The following is a 13,447-nucleotide window of genomic DNA, read 5'->3' as shown; positions in this document are numbered from 1 at the left end:
TCATAATTCCATTAATTTTGGCAACATCTCCAACATCACTGGCTGAAATGCAGCCCCAAACCATGACAAAGCCTCCACCAAATTTCAAATTTTGATTCATCACTGCATAAGACCTGTTACCACTGATTTTCAGTCCAGTTCTTGTGCAATTTGGCATACCTCAGACTTTCCTTCCTGTTTCCCTTCCTTAAGGGTGGCTTCCTGACAGCCACCCTTCCACTGAGATCATTTCTGATGAAGCTTCAGTGAACAGTAGATGGATCAACTGCATCTCTCAGGTCCTTTGTCAGGTCTTTTTTTTCCGAGTTTTTCCTCTTTCTTAAGGACACGACTTTTAGATACTGTTCATCTGCTGTAGATAGTTTTTTAGCCCTGGCACTTTTCTCCTCCATTTGTCCAGTTTCCTCAAAAATTTTAATACTACATACCATAATGAGATATGTCAAGTTTTCAGCTAATAGCTCTTTGGGAATCACTTTGTTGGTGCAAAAATACTATTTTATGCCTGTCAAACTGTGTTATCGCTGGCATTTTTATAGATTCAACTAAAGAAATGGGAACATGATGTGTTTTTGCATCAGGCTGCTAGTAACAAAATGCCTAAAGAGGACATTTAAAATTGGTTCTTTGCTAAGTTGTCTGTCATGTGTAGACATAACACTGGTTCATCCTTTGAAAAAAAAAATCATTCCTCTTAAAATGGTCAGGTACAAGGACTAGAGTGAAAAAGCAGCCAAGGTCCACTGAAAAACTTTGAAAGACCTTCAGACAGCCTGAGGAGCTATCGCTCAAGACTACTTATTATTTACAGGAAATTGGGGGTGGCTCAAGACTTTTGCACAGTACTGTATGTCAACAAATTTTTTTTTCATAATGGAAGAGAAAGATAAACCCCTGTTGTGTGTGTTTTTCTCTCACTGTTGTGCTGCGGATAGCAAGAGAAAGGGCATCCCCCTCAAGGCATTAACAAAATACATCACATTATATCATCAGTCTAAGAAATAATTTATTAAGTCTCACCATCCCTGAGACAACATTTTATAATCAGCACTACTACAACAGGGTTTAAAATGAGTTTTTATGTTTTTTTTCTATACATATTAATCATCTGTCGCACAAAGAGTACAATAAGACAAAGGAAGCCACTGCAGTGTCAGCGGCACTGCAACTGAGATATGAATCAAATCAAGATAGGAGCCTGGGAAATACAACAAAGAAGCCATGATGTTCTGCAGTATTATCCATCTCTGAACTAGAAATAAAAATCTCAGTGTATGGCTCTGTTACAGGCATTTCAAGGTTCTTTTTACTAGATTAATGTAATGGATATCACTCAGGATATTCAGTCTGTCATTCATGTAGTTGTATTTCAGTGTATAAGAAAATCCTGGTTCATCGGGTGTACAGTACTGATCAACCCCAGATTTTTTTTTTTTTTTAATGGGAAGTCTTGCTATATTTATAACAAGCATTAATTATTTCTGACCAACACTCACAAATAAATTAATGTTATTCTATATACAGAACAAAAATTAGGAAAACCGAGTAAATTAGACTTTTACTGAATTGTTCAGATCTGTATAAAATGAGATATGAGTATTAGAACATTTGAACCCACATTTATTTATCTTGTGCTGTCTTTATGAAACCATGTTACATTTCTATGATGTCTGTATTGAGGAAGTCATGCTGCACACACAGATGCTACTCTTGGCTATCTAAACGAGCTTATTTGATGCACTCTGATCATTCTAAACACTTGTGTAAATGTTCTTAGGAAACTTGTAATGTGTGTAATGAGTAACACACTTTGTTCTTTTGAGATTTAACATGATGTGAGTTCCCGCTCGATGCCACATGCTGTACGTGTGTTGAAGAGGAACCCCTTTTAAAAGTGCAGAAATCTTTTCAGAGAGCTTTAATGGTCCCCCACAGGCTTTGGGTCACTGTCTAATTTTAACTTCACAAAATAAACTGTATTTTTACTGAAATCTGTTTTGTCCTAATGAATGTATTTAAACTAATACCATTTATACATAGATTCGCACATAACAGCTCTTCTATCGCCTTTCTCAGAGATTGTGGGAGGCAAAAATGTCTCCTGGGCCAGCACATAAATACATACACGCACTCACGCACATACACGCATACACACACCATGCACCAACATACCATCTGACCCCCACATTTAAGTAAAACTGTCCAAATACACCTCTAATTCCCTTTTCTCTCTCTCTCTCTTTCTCTCTCTCACTCTCCTTTTCTCTCTCTCTCTCTCTCTTACTCTCTCCTTCTCTACATGTGAAATAATAAACAAAGGTCCAGATGAGTCATCACCAATTATCAGTCTGTGGCTCTCTGGGAAAACACAAACTTGCGCAAACACCCTCACAAGGACCAAAGACTGTTTTACATGAGAACATGCAAACGTGTTCTCTCTAAAATGCAAACACACACACATACACACACACACACACACACACACACACACACACACACAAAAGCATACACAGATGCGCATTTACAATGCAATTCAAAAGCGAAGGATGATGATGATGATGATGATGATGATGATGCTGTCTCATCACAGAGAACAGATGATAAGCATAACCCTTTCTGAAGGCAGGAAACATGTTTATGTGGCAAAGATGGATGATGTCGCAGCTTGTTAACATTAGGCCTGTAAAATTAAATTACCTCATCCTGCTGAGGCGTTCCGTCATTCCCCTTGGTGATCCAGTAGAGGGTTTTAGTCTGAATATATAATATTGACGGGTCAACTAAGGCTAGTTTTGCCTTAAGCAGTTTTCTCATTTAACCACATGAGAGCGTCTCGTTGCAGGTTCCCAGCCTTTGTATCCAAAATCATGTCAGATGGGCTCAAGAAACCATTCATCAATACAGCTTCTTAGGTTCTAATATGCTCATTTGAACTCATTTTAAACTGAATCTGGTCAAAGTTCAGCTTACAATTTACTCTTAGTGATTAAATTTAGCTTACATTCACCAGGTATGTTCAGCAAACTGCCTCAGCTGTTTATCCAAAATTATTAGCTTACTATTTCAAATATTAAGCCACTATTTTCTCCATTAGTTTTAGCTAACAATTTCAACTATTTACATACATTGGTGTATTTCAAATGCTAATCAGTATCTTTAGCTGGCAATGTCAATTGCTAGATGTTTTATCATAGTATCTAGCTATTTTAGCTAATAATTTATCTACATTTTTAGCCAACAATGTAAACCACAATCCATAACTTTTGTTACTACTTTATACATAGTTTTAGTTTGCTAGTTCAGCTGTTTAATATATTTGGCTAACACCTTCAACACATCCTGAAAATTCCCAGGAAAAGTCGAACACATGTGGGCCACATTTGGAGGAGCCTTTGAATTTGGACAGCCTTCTTTCCCTGGTGTGGATAAATATCATCCCACTGACCTATCAGTGGGCTGATAGCTAATATTGGCCCACTGACCTATTTGCTGAACTATTGGTATCAGCATTTATAACAGCTAGTAAATTAGCATTTAAAAGGTAGAAAGATAGGAAAAACACCCTCCAACTAAGTCATGTGTGTTGGCATTGCATAGTTTGTCCACCAGGGGCACTCTGCAACGCCTATTTGGAAGCCACAAACACAGTCAGCTGATCTGAGAGGAGTGGGCAGAGTTTTAAGGAGTAAATAACTACACAACAAATGTTAGAAAAATCTGTTTATGTTTCATATGCCTGGAAGACGGTATCAGTCTTAAAAATCTTATATCAATGGGGCTCTATTTTGGATTCATTTGTAATTTCTGTTTTTTCGATTAGTTGAGTTGATACCCCTTAAGGCATTTGACTGTTTCAGCATAGGTATAGCAAATTAGGAAACACACTGACTTTGTGATTCAGTAATTATCATAATATTTAGACCAGGATGTCCCTCCTAACCTTACACTTTAAATAAACAAGTCATGTTTCTTTGAAAGTGGTGTCAGCCTACTTGAGTAAGTAGTGGGTCAGTGGCACACAGGTAAATAAAACTTTCACTAACTCTGTTTGTTTGCTAACAGTAACACTTACCTTGTCCTAAAGCCAGCAGCTGAATAAAGTGCTGTGAATGTTTCACACGGCCATATAAATCCTTAGTGTATCAACAGGTGGTGTGGCCAAATCCCAGTTTTCTGTGTGCGTGCGTGTGTGTGTGTGTGTGTGTGTGTGTGTGTGTGTGTGTGTGTGTGTGTGTGTGTGTGTGTGTGTGTGTGTGTGTATGTGTGTGTGTGTGTGTGTGTCACTGTGATCAACTAGAGCATGGCACACGTACTCCCTGATCAGCTGGGTTTCTGTGCAGCTACAAGCTGATGTGTTACGGAGAGAGACAGCTCGCGCCTTCTCACCTCCTCGGCTGTGCCACACATTTAGGCTTGCTGAGGAGCTCAGGTTTTTAATCTCCCAGTCTTTCAATATTTCAGTCAATTTATGTACTGCTACATCTTTACTTACTTTACAGCAATTTACTTTAATTGCTGGGCTGCAACATGTACCCCCTCAAGTGACTCCTTACTCGAGCAAGTGCATGGTCACTGATGAAAGATAAAATAAAACAAGGAACAATAAAAATATTGGGCAACACTTTTTTAATCTACGTAAAAGAAATTACAGTTCAGAGTTAAGAATAATTGCAGCTGATGTTAAGGCGGGCAGAATGGTGGCACGGTGGTTTGCACTGTTGCCTCACAGCAAGAAGGTCCTGGGTTTGAATCCACCCTCTGGATGGAGCTTTTCTGTGTGGAGTTTGCATGTTCTCCGTGTCTATGTGGGTTTTATCCGGGTACTGCAGTCCAAAGACATGCAGTTATTGGGTTAGGTTAACTGGTGATTCTAAATTGTCCATAGGTGTGAATTGTTGTCTGTCTCTGTGTTAGGCTGGTGACCTAACACCAGCAGGGTGTACCCTGCCTCTTGCCCTATGGCAGCTGGGATAGTCAGTGTGCACTTTCAGGTCGATCTGTAAAACTTCGAGGGTTCCCAGAGGAGCAATGGCATTTTTCAATACACAGAATAAAAAAAACTGAGTACTACATTGTGTAGTAAAAACCAGCAAGGTTGCACAAACAAAAAACTTTTAAGGTCTCTAAAAAAGGGTTAGGGTTAGGTCAGTCTGGACTCATGCTTCAAAAAGTACAGATGAGAAAGTAAAACATATTAAAATCATTGGGGATGTTTTTTTGTTTTGTTTTTTGTGGAACTAATTGTGCAGATAAGGCTGCACAAACACATATAGATCAATTACATAACACATACATAATAAATCTCCTTTATTATCCACATCAATAGATTTCCACAAGGTTGAATTGTTTTGTGTTTCCCTGCATTTTACTAGGTGAAAATCAGACATTAGCAGCGTGTGCGCTCAGTGCTACTCCCTTGTGTTTTTGCCAGTAACAACAGCAGTGATGTGGGCAGTTTACTGACATAATCATCTAATAAAGAGACTAATTACTATGACACATCTGGAGGGTAAATTGAATGGTTTGCAGATTAGCTGAGCAGGAACGGCTGCCAGGAGGGTGAACTGTGTTAACACAGCTGTCACGGATAATAGCGATGCATCGTGGTTTAGGATGAGCCATGCTGAATTAGTAATGGAAGTGACTCATCCAGACGGAAACATGTTGGTTTCTAGAGCAGTGAATGCTCTGTATTTTTACCATGAAGCGAAAACAGCAAAGGCTTTTTGTTTTGTTTGTTTGTTTTTTAATCAAACCGTACTTATTATTTTACTCCAAGATAGCCGGACAGAATCCTACACTGGATGTTGTAGATTTTCACTTTCAGAGGCAGCTTGCAAACGGTGCCTTTATGTGTTTAAAGAATATCAAAGGCCAGTTCCTTCCCCAAATATGGCCACATGTTTTTGGTGCCTGTCACGATGTTTAACGAAACCTCACTGTGTGTTGTCATTATATCACGCTGAACTGTCTCCCAGTTGTTCTCGAGCCCTTTGCACCAAATCCCGAGTAATTAGGCAGAAAACAGAGTTTCCCTGCTGCGTGTGTCACTGAAAGAGCCTTGTGGCTATAGCTCCAGTGTGCGATTGTGTATTTGTGGGTTTGTGCACTTGCCATGAAGCAGCAGTAGGGGTGCCAGCCTAGTTGCCATAGCAGCCCAAGATGTGCTCTGGACCCCTGCCTGAGGAGTAAACGCACTCACACAAATGAACGCTAACTGAGCTTTTTAAAAACCATAATAACCCCCAACAGTCGACCATTTAATGAAGCTAAAAAAATAAATCATAACAGTTAAATAGAGTTTTAATCCTGGAGTTCATCCAATAGGCTCCTGCACTTTCCCACAGTGATAACGGATAGATCAGGTAAGGTTTGGAAAGGTTTGCGTGTACTTGACCCGAATGTGTCGAGGCACTGAGTAAAGCAATGAAGTACACTTTATAAATATATTAAAGAAATGCATTCTAAATATAGGCAAAGAGAAGCCCCCTTATTCCCATATCTGTTCCGCTGCTGCTTTGGTAAGCCTGAAGTCTCAAGAGGAGTTGCTCTGAAAAGCTGCACATGTGCTTCCCCCTTTACTGCAGAAGAGATCAAAATTCACTGATACCAACATTACGCAAGCAGCATTATAGCTTTCAACTTATCAAACTGGCTCTGGCCTTTCCAGCTTCATCTTCACATGTTGTTTTATGACATTTGGCTTGTTTTATGTGTCATATAGTAGCAGACTAAATGCTGTCCGTTTTGGTGGAGGGTTCTCGACCTTTCAAGGTGATTTTGGGTACAAACAAAAGCCCAGTGACACATCTCAAAATGATATCAGATTAGATTAAATGATATAGACAAGAGTACATCCAGTGTGTCACGCTGTAAATACAGATAAATGTGTCATAGTTGGCTGTGTGATAGGTAGAGTGTGGACCCAAATACAGGACTCCAGAGACAAACGTAAACTCAAAAACCCAACTTTATTGAACACAACTGAGGGCTTAAATACACACACAGGGCACAGCTGGGGAAAACAGGACACAGGTGAACAGAATCAACCTAATGAGACAAGGGGGACAAGGAAGCAACAAAGAACAGACTCACAAACAGATGAAAACCTGACAAGGCACTGGGAACACAGGGGAAGGCCTCATGACTAAAAGAAAGTGAACAGCCAAGGACAGAACCCAAAAAACTAGAACCAAGGCTCGATAAACTCAATACTAAATACCAAACAACAAAGATATCAAGAAAGAGCTGGACACAAAAACACGGCCACTGTAATGAGAAAACAGAAGGCTAACGAAAAACAGCAAAACTCAAACTAATAACTCAGATGAAAAAATACAAAATAAATGTGAGTTCAAACACAGAACGCTGAGTCAGACCCAGAATCATGACAAAATGTTGTCGTCACACACTCAAAAGTTTGCATTGTTTGTTGCTCGGAGGTTCTGAGGTGACAAAACTGTTTAATGAGGGTTTTTTTTTTTTTAACAGCAGTGAAAAGGTCCGCTTCAAAATGTCTTTAAAGATCAGTTTAGTTTTCCTTTTCTTTATATGACAACTGAGGAAAATTCTGATACTGGGCTAACAAAATGCTTTCTTATTTATTTTGCTTGGTAACATATTGTCAGTGTGACTTTGATAATAATTACCACACTCATCACTGACTCTCACCAGATGTGCTTTTTTTGTCCTCCTGAAGAATGGGTCGGACCAAGTTCAGTGCAGGTGGTAACATCCATCTGATGTACTGCCGTGAAGACGCTGTGGTGTTGCGAGCCTTCTTAACATTACTAATGTGTTGAATGTCACATTTAATTCATTTGCCTTTTTTTGTTTTAACATTGGCCTGAAAGTCAAGTGGCCCACTGGGAATCCTCCTGAAGCTGCCACTCTGATATTGCATCACAGTAAATAAAATATAATATTGAGAGCACTCTTTGAAAAGGTGGCCCAAGATATGTCCTGTAGATAAAGAACTGATCGAAAAGAACATTATTTAAGATGATGAAGATCTACTATATCAGGGATCCTCAAATCCAGGCCTCAAAGTCCGGTGTACTATATGGTCCCTGCACTATATGGACAAAAGTACTGAACAAACTGCATATTACACCTGTAGAAGATGCTCAGGTCATGGAAACCCATGCTGTGAAGATCCTGGTGCACAGTTGTTGTGCTGATGTTGTTGCTCTGTAGCTTTACATGGTCTACCACTTCATGGCTGAGTTGCTGTGGTTCCTAAACTCTTCCACTTTGCAATAATACTACTTACAGTATCTAGGAGGTGAGAAATTTCACAAACTGACTTGCTGCACCAGTGGCATCCTATTACAGTACCATGCTTGGATTCAGTGAGCTCCTCAGAATGACCCATTCTTTCACAAATGTTTCCAGAGGCAGGCTGCATGTCTAGATGCTTGGCGATGGGACTGAAAACACCTGAATTCAAAGATTAAGAGGTGTGACCCAGTACTTTTGTCCATGTAATGTATTTGTTGCTGCTCTCATGCTGCATCTAGGTGAATAATCTACAAGCTTATGCTCACCTTTGGTGATGTTTGGTGCATTTTTCTGAAAGTGGATGAGCTAAAGAGTGTTATCAATCCCCACAAATAAAAATAAATAGCATAGTTTAAGAAAAACTTGCATTAGCATTCTCATGATTATTCATCAAAACCCAACTTGATCTTTTCAAAATTTGACTTTCTTGAATTGAAACCTGCTGTTTATTTCTGCTTGGTACTAGTTTTATATTCACCTTTTCAATCCAAATAAATTTTGCAGAGTGTTGTGCTGGAAGTTGTTTCTGTGCTGTGCAAAGAAAAATTTCAGACATGAAATGCAAATGCTAAGAAACAAATCATCAAATCCCTCACAACATGCTGTTTTCAGTAAAACATTTTAAATTGAACTTTGCATCAGGACTTAAGTATGTGAACAATACCAGTGGACTGAAATAAAGACAAACAACTGCCTAATGGTCCACATTTCACATCAGCTATATCCGAGAATCAAATTAATTTGACAGTGACATAAGGATGTCTAAAAAAATGCTCTGATGATGCCTCTGCAGCAAAGCTCATTAGAGAAAACACACACACACACACACACACACACACACACACACACACACACACACACACACACACACAAACACACACACACACACACACACACACACACACACACTGTGCCAGCACCAGGTGAGTCACTAGTGGGCTTTACATCTGTTTCATATTACTTTCTAAATACAGTCTCTGCATTTCTATTTCTCCTCCCATCTGTTTTCTCTCTCTCTTGTGGTTTCTTGTTTCCTTCCTCCTCATTTCTCCCACACTCACTCACCACCTTCACCATCCCTTCTCCTCTCTCCCTAGCTACCTTTCAATTATTTCTTCTCTCTCTCCTGTTCTTGTGTTCTCCCATATTTCCTCCACTCCCTGCTTTCTGCCTCTACTGTATGTCTCTGATACCCTTCTTCCCACCAGTGTCCTCCATTCTTTCTGCACTCTCTCCTTTCTATGGACGTGACAGCAGAAACTAGCAGAGAGCTCCAACATAAACTGTTGACTAAGGAGCTGAGTGTGGTAATATTTCACACACTCTTTGGTGAGTGCTACTTAGACAGGCAGGTGGAGAGAACCGCTAATAAGCGAGCCTTTGAGTCTAAAATGACACAAATGAGGGAAATAGATAAATCTGCCAGAGTGCCACTATCTCAGTTATTTAATGCTCTGGTTAGTCCTGTCTGCTGCACCTTATTAGAAACAACACAATGTGATTTAATTACATGACATATGTTTATCATTTAATTCCACTTTAAGACAATCACTTCAGGGTTTCATGCTAAACCGAAACGTTTAGGTGTAATGTACTTCCTTTTTTGAGGTTTCCCTGAAGTAGCTCAGTATTCATGCTTCAGTTTTAATTAAGCATACATCAGTGTAAATATTAAATGGCTAATGAGGGATACAGTCCAATATATTTGATTGGATTTGATTTTAAGTGTCTGAAGTGGATGAACAGTGCAGGACAGAAGGAGCAGAGAGAAAGAGACTCATGGGAAATTAACGCCTTGCGAAGGTTTGTAATGGACACATCCATGGATATATAGAGCGAGTCAGCGTGGGTGGACTGACAGAGAGGTCACATAACTAACCATTTTTGTGTGTGTGCGTGTGCATGTGTTTTGTATACTGTGTGAGTGTTTGTGGACTCCATGTGGGACTGAAATGACTCTTAAGAGTCAGCAAACTAAAAGCTTTGCTACTCCACGCTCACCCCTGTGTCTACATAAGGCATGCAGTGTACACTAAAACTGCACGATGCACGCAAAACACACACATGCACGCACACAAGGGACACACAGCTGTTGCGGGAGGATGTGCAGTCTCTGTTCTCATTAATAAACTACAGTGGATGCATCAATGAGCTAATCTGTGTGTGTGTATGTGTGTGAACCAGAGTGTTAAATGTAAAGTGTGTTCTTGTGCATTTATAAATGCATTTTTGTGCTTTATGTGATTGTCATATGCTATGCTATTAAAAAATGCAAACGCATTCATATCTTCATGTGGATGCAAATTTGTGTGCAGAGGCCAGTGTGTGTGTGTGTGTGTGTGTGTGTCTGTGTGTGTGTTTGTGTGTGTGTGTGTGTGTGTTAAAAGTCTGAGAGCCTGTCTTTCCAGGCCTGATCTGCCTAATCAACCAATCAAGAGGAAGCAACCCACATCTGTCTTAACGAGGCAATTAAATTAGTGCTACTGAAGGGAACGGCTTCAGGGCACTCACACCCCCTCCTCCTGATGCTTGTTTCGTTTTCTCCTCTTCTAACTTTCTCTCTCTCTTAATTGTTATATTCTCTCTTTTACATCTTCCCCACTGTAGCACACTTGCTGTTTCTCTTATTTCCTCAGTGTCCCCTCATTCATCATTTTGGTTCTTTCTACATTCTTTTATGCACTTCTCTCTTTCTGACCACAAATTCCTGTCCTTTCTAATACTGGTTATTCTCCTATTCCATTCCTCTCCATTCTTGCTACTCACCTAATTGTACCCATCGGTCATGGACCTTGTTACGGAGCTGCTAAACTGGCCACGGGAAATACAAACACTGCTCTGGCTGTGTCCATACAGTATGCATTCAGGGCACATGGTGCTAAGTATAGTTCAAAATAGGGTTTGAGCTATATTTATGGGTGTGAAGTGTAACACAATGTGAGCCAAGTAGACACACAGTTGGGAGTTGATGTAGATTAAAAGGACAATAAATGCTGTTTACTTAAACAGCTGGCCAGACTCCTGGGCCCAGTTTCCCATACAGGGATTATGTCTAATCCTGGACTAAATACATTTTCCTATTGCGGTCTTCATTGACTTTTTTCTTTTAGTCTAGGGCCATGCTTAATCCATGACTGGGAAACCGGCTGCTGATGTATAGTGATGTTATTCCTTGCTTGATTCTTAAAACAGACCTCTTTGCTTTCTAAGGATTGAGTGGGCCCATCTTAATCATATTTGATTAAAAAAAAATGTGGCTAATAATTGTGATTCTATAAGAAGAATCCAAATTGTTTTTTAAAAATCATTGTTAAATGAGTCCAGCCTATTGTTATTAACTATTTTTTTCTTTTAGTTGTTTCTGTTTGGGGGTATGAACACACCACAATTGAAATTGAATATCACAACAAGCTTCATGCATTTCATTACGATATGTTTTATTTTATACTGGAGCAAATTAATTGATTGCTACCTCAGACTGTATATAAAAGATGGAAGTAATGCTTTGTGAAGCCTTAGGACAGGAACCATTTTAGCTTTCTTTTTTAAACTGAATGTGACTGTATTTGGATTAATGGCCAGTTGCCTCCAGGTGCTATATATCGTAAAGACCCTACAGTATTAGAGGGAAAATCTCAAAACTCAGGTGACCTCCTGTGAGCAAGTACTTGGCAACAGTGGGAAGGAAAAACTCCCTTTTAACAGGAAGAAACCTCCAGCAGAACCAGGTTGAGGAAGGATCAGTCATCTGCTGCAACCGGTTAGGGGTGAAGGGAAAGACAAGAGAAAAAAGGACAGCGTAGAGACCAAGGACAAGCACACAGGAAAGTTTTAAGCCTAATCTTAAAAGTCGAGAGGGTCTCTGCCTCCCCAGTCCAAACTGGGAGCTGGTTTCACAGTAGAGGGGCCTGAAAGCCGACGGCTCAGCCTCCCATTCTAATTTATAAACTCTAGGAAGCTCAAGTAAGCCAGCAGTCTGACAGTGAAGAAGCCTGTTAGGATAATACGGTAACTATGAGTTCTTTAAGATATGATGGGGCCTGATTATTTGGGACCTTGTATGTGAGGAGAAGGAATTTTAATATAAATTCTGGATTTAAAAGGAAGCCAGTGAAGAGAAGCTCATATGGCAGACATATGATGCCTTTTTCTCATGCCTGTCAGTACTGATGCTGTTGTATTTTTGATCAACTGAAGGCTTTTCGGGGAGCTTTTAGAACAGCCTGACAATAAGAAATTACAGTACTCCACCCTCAAAGTAGCAAATGCATAGACTAGCTTTTCAGCATCACTTTGAAACAGGATGTTTCTAATTTTAGAGATATTGTGCTGAAGGTCAAATCCTGGTAAAAAGAAACAAAAAAACAGGCAGGTTATGAAAAATATCACAAATGTGTAAACAGGCAGTAAATATGCCGCAAAGCTGGGTTAATTTAACTTGGGAGTTGGTGGAGATTGCTTGCTTTTGAAGCCAGCCTCAAGTGACCATTCAAGTTTCACGTACTTAGGTATTGCATTCTGAATTCATTTTTCCACCCAGTTACTTTGTTACGGTATTGGTGGGTACACACTGTTAAGATAAGATAAGATAAAACTTTAATGATCCCACGACGGGGAAATTTGTGCATTACAGCAGCTCAATACAGAGAAAAAATGAAAAGGATGAGTAAGAACAAATAACTAAACTAAAAACTAAAACTAAAATTCAATAGAATAAAATAAAATAGCAAAAAACTATACACATACACATAAGCACTATATACATAAATATATATATATATATATTTACATATACACACATATACACACACGTCAAACACTATATACAGATATCAAAATATTATATACAAGAAGTGGATATACAAGAAGTTATTAAACTTTGAGCTAAGTTAAAAAGCTAAGAGTTTACAAAAAGGCAGGGTGAAGTAATCAACTGTGTAGAAGATACAGCGTATAGATGAGGGGTGATCAAAGTATAAAAATGCTGTTAGAACAGCTGAAAGAATCCCTGCCAGAGTTTACAGAATTCAACAAAACTCTGCAGAACCAATGGAAAAAATAAAAATAAAACCTTAAAAAAATAGACTCCCTGATAATGGTGGCGTCTTCCCTGTGGATCTGGTGAATATGGCGAAATAGGTTCATGTAATGTTTGGTGAACCATCCT

Source organism: Archocentrus centrarchus, chromosome 24, assembly GCF_007364275.1.
Source record: "Archocentrus centrarchus isolate MPI-CPG fArcCen1 chromosome 24, fArcCen1, whole genome shotgun sequence".
Classification (NCBI taxonomy): Eukaryota; Metazoa; Chordata; class Actinopteri; order Cichliformes; family Cichlidae; genus Archocentrus; species Archocentrus centrarchus.
The sequence above is the reverse complement of the archived record's forward strand: the minus strand, read 5'-3'. Positions refer to the sequence as shown.